The sequence below is a fragment of the Nanorana parkeri genome, unplaced genomic scaffold, assembly GCF_000935625.1.
Source record: "Nanorana parkeri isolate BGI_ZX_2015 unplaced genomic scaffold, ASM93562v1 scaffold2100, whole genome shotgun sequence".
Taxonomy (NCBI): Eukaryota; Metazoa; Chordata; class Amphibia; order Anura; family Dicroglossidae; genus Nanorana; species Nanorana parkeri.
The window spans coordinates 43,651-48,352 of NW_017308368.1; the positions used below are offsets into that span (position 1 = coordinate 43,651).

Sequence of the window (4,702 nt, forward strand, 5' to 3'; positions counted from 1 at the left end):
AAAAAAAAAAAAAAAAAAAAAAAAAAGAAGATATGCCATTAGACTTAGTTAAAATGCAATCCAAAAAAAGAAATGGGAAAACTTTAGCATGTTATAGTCCCGATCAGATTTCCCGTTTGTTCAAATTAAAGCAGTCAGAACTATAAAACATGATTCTTCATTTGCTGCAGTTGAGTTGTGACCCAGTGTTATGACATATGGTTCTGTATTAGGAGTTATGCGCTATGGATTACGGCATTATGCTATAATGTATGAGCCAATGCTATGGGTTATGAACCTATGCAATGAACCAATGAGATATAGCCCTGTACTATAAGTTGGGGCATTGCATTATGGGTTATGGCCATCTATTATAAGTGGTGGACCTATGGTATCAGTTGTGGCGTTGTGCTAGGAGTTATCCACATGTGCTATTAGTTATCAAACAGTGCTTTGAGTTATGGTCCTGCGCAATGAGTTACAGCCCTGCGATAAGAGTTGTGGCCCTGTGCTATGGATTACAGACCTCTGCACATTACTATTTGGCTGTCCATAGAATAAAGATGTCTAATATATCTATGTATCAGCATACTGATACTGGCTAAAACTTTGGCTGTGGGACTTTATTATAATATTGGTTTAAAATGACAACAGAATGACAAAAATGGTAAAAAATTCATTTCAGTACAGCGTTGCATGACGGAATAAATGTCAGTCAAAGTACCGCAGCGCTGAATACTGAAAAATGGCCTGGCCAGGAAGGGGGTTTAACAACACGGACTTCATGTGGTTAATACATTTTGCCCCCCCAAAATTCTTCAATGAATGCAGATACTTTATAAAATGTCTTAAAATGCTTGCAAGCATTTTCAGCTCTCAGAGTTTTACATATTGCTCACCATCATTTTCTACATTGCCAGGTAATTGCAAGTGATCTCCATAAAATCATACTGCTTATGGTCAGCCTTGTTTTTTGTTTTGTAATAGGCTTTTTTTCAGCTTCTGCCAAGAAGGGGTTAAAACAGCTGTGCTCATGCATATTAGCAAAAACATCACAAGTGAACTGTAAAGAGAGAGTATCTAGTAGGTAGAACAAATCCTATGGGTAGCAGGCATACATCTGTGCAATGCAGCCTAGATAAGCTGTAAATGTTATATGCTTGAGCTCTGCAGCAACTATGCTGGCAACTCAACTGTACAAAATTCAGATGAAGACCTTAAAATGGAAGACATGTCTATTTTTATTTCCATCCTCTTCTGCTTGCAGCAGATACTCCCACGCTAACAAAACGGAGGAGCTGATGAGCTTTAGTACTGCTTTGAAATGTGCAGTACTTGTATACTTTCCCAGTAAAGCTTCTTAACTCCATGCCTGCTGATATTAACAGTGATAATAGGTTTTTATAGAACTTCTTAATGGGTGGAAGACATTATATGAAGGATCAGGTCAAAAGTAGGATGGCCATAAAATTCAAAAAAGGTAGTAAGTACTGTAGTATTCAAGGTAGACATACACTGCCTACATTAAAATATGCATCAATTACATATTTGTCCCTGTATTTACATAGCACCTACATATTGCACAGCGCTGTAAAGAATACATACAATCATTTATATCAGTCCAGGTCCTGAGGACCCTAAAACAATGTTTGGACCCCATTTAGACTGTAACAATAATGTTTGGGTTTAAGGAATAAAATACAAATAAAGAAATGCATGGAGACTATGTAAACTTCACAGTGATCATGTCCATAGTGCAAATTAACTTAACTCCTGCATGGCAAAAGCACTAGCCTAACATCCTCCAGACAGTTACACTTCAATGACCCAAGTCCATATTGCTAAATTCAGATAAAAACCAACCATACATATTATGCATCAATAATAGTCCTCCCAGATGAATAAAACTATAGACATGATTACACAGGATCCTTTCAGCCTATATCCATCATCTTAAATCTGCACCAATTGCTCACCAGCACTCAAAGGATAATCTTAAATCCTTGTGTTCCATCACTGTAGAAATGCAACACGTGCATCAAAAAGCCAACGTTTTGGGGCCACGCAGGGCAACATAGTGGCTTTTTGATGCATATGACGCATTTTTTTCAATGAATGAACACGAGGATGTAAGATTATCCTTTGAGTGCTGGTGATCTTCATTCTTATCAGTTTGAATCTGCACGGCGCCATCTGTAATCATCACTGTGAGCACCACTGTTACTAGAGTTACCTTGGGTCCTACTCTCTGTAAGGAGTGCAGGGATACACTTGGTTACCATTATTACATACAGAGTGCAAAGTTTGAAAATAAGGCAGTAGTTATAAATCGGGAAATATCCCATGAGTTCAAGAGCACCTGCTCGCTCTGCAACCTCCTGACATACTGACACTTTAATAATTTAACAACTCCATGTGCCCGCAGGGAAGTCTGCATTCTTTACAGAGCACTTGGATCCCCAAAGAAGTGGGGCACTCGGAGTAGGGAGTAAATAGTGAGACATGTAAGCCAGGGGGGTAGTGAGAAATGTAAGGGGGTGGGTTGTTACTAGTGACCACAAGAGCTGGTCACTGTTTTTGTACCAATCATTTCTTGCTTGCCCTTATTAATTTTTTTACATATTTTTCATGTGTTCATTCCTAGACATCTACCCTTTTATTCATAAAGTATAATGAAGTTAACATGTGCCATCAAACGTTATAGCGTGATGAAGCACCTATGTCACGCTGATCATGTAATTATAATATGTCACCAGACGTCGCTCAGACAATCACAATCATAACACTATTTCAATAAAATTAGCAAGAAGTGTCTATTTTGTTCTTTGCTGTGCAACTGTTTCTTAATAATTGGACACAAACCTATATTTATACAGTTTCTGAGAATTCGAATAATAAATGAAATATCAGTTTGGCTCGGACCGATCCTTTGAACGGTTATTCTACGTGTGACTTAGTAAATGTTACGGCACTATGGTTTTTTTTTCCTTTTAGTGCAGCTTGACTCATGGAATACCAGCTTATATCCTTTACAATTATATTCTGGCTTCCCTGGTGATTAGCAAGCCGAGACCATGCGGATGAACAGCTGGGCTGCTGTCATGTTACTGGGAGACATGGGAATGCACGTGTGTAGGAGGATAGCATCACACACTGCACGGGCTCAGGCACACGCAGCCAGGATGAGCTGCATATGATCTTACTCTGTGTAAATCCACACACACCCATACACACAGGACGTCTCTTTCTTGGATGGACACAATGATCCTTGCAGTGTTTCGGTTATCAGAACACGCCTAGTGCAGATTGTGCCACGGAACAGTCAAAACCGTCACGGCATACCCTAAATGTAATTCAGGTTTTCTTAGAGGGAAGAGAGCAATAGTGACATTAAAACATACTGCACTTTTGACTCCTCCGTGGAGCAATTTCCACATTCGGTCTATTTAATGCAGGGCTGGATAAATTATGGAATTCAGGAGCCCCTCTGTCGAATCCAGGAGACAGCAGGATTTTTTTTTTTACCAGCCAGCTTTATTAAATGGAGAACTATGAGGTGAGCAAAAATCACTAATCCTCATAGTTCGAGCAATGAAACTGTCATACGTCGGCTCAATAGATCGGGAAGTGAGCGAACGCATACCGTCGCTTGGTCACTTCTCAATCTCCCTGCAGAGAGTGGTGACTGTCGGTCACCGAGCCCCGCAAGTATCCTCCAGCTCTGACTGGAGGAACGGACGGGGGAGGGGGCAGGCACAGCTGGCTCTGCCTCTAGATAGGCAGAGGCAGCTGTCACTCACGCAGCTGGGTGGATCTCAACAGCATTGTAGCTGTAGCTCGCAATATACTGAGCTTTGGGTCACAGGAGAAGGTTAGTATATGTCCTCCCATGACACTTAAGAGAACTATGGGGAAAAACACTTACCCCATAGTTCTCTCTTAAGAACTAGAGAAAATCTTTAAAAGTTAGGCGCCAGCTGACATTTTAAAGGGAGCACTGGCTACCTGATTTCTCAGAATTACAGAAAAAATTTGCTTAAGGAATAAAAAGAGCTCAGCATCTGCATATCTGAATGGGTCACCTTAGATACCTGGTGCTAGTAGTGAAAAAAAGAAAATGAAAACCATAGCAGCCAGTCTTACTGAAACAATGGAAATATAGTATAAAAGTATTTAAACTCAACGGGATGATTTATAATTCAAGACCAACAAAAAAAACACGTTTTTGAGGAGCGCGACTACCTATTATAGGAGTAATGGCCCAATGTGCTGAACTTGGAAAAATGCATAACGGTGTGCAATACAGACAACCAAAACTGATTAGTCATATAAAGGGGACAAATTGATGACTTACAGTTGGGATGTGAGCCTATATGCCCTGGTGTCTCTCACAGAATGTTCTCCACGATCTGTTTAATGCGATGTCCACAGCTAGCAGGTGGGAAGAGAGTGGGTGTCTGCCCGGACTGGAGTGGGAAAACGAGGTGTCAGCCGATGTCACAAACTCAGCTGGCCAGGCTGAGCCGCGGCGGCTGGGACAGGAAAGCAGTGAGCCGCGATCAGCTCCGTAGTCCCGGACTCTGTGCGTGTGGTTACAGTACTAGATGTGGCTGTCAGCAGAGTGCACAAAGATGGACCAGTGCGTGGGACAGTGAGGGATCTGTACGGGGGGATGGATCTTGCTGCCTGCAGGATACGGCTACGCGTTTCGAGGAGATTTCCT

The 4,702-nt window shown here is 41.3% G+C and overlaps 1 protein-coding gene across 1 annotated transcript in view; it reads right to left on the reverse strand.

The window, feature by feature from the left end:
- DBP (D-box binding PAR bZIP transcription factor) overlaps positions 1–4,702 on the reverse strand; it is a 56,963-nt gene that overhangs the window by 2,722 nt on the left and 49,539 nt on the right. The window lies entirely within an intron of this gene.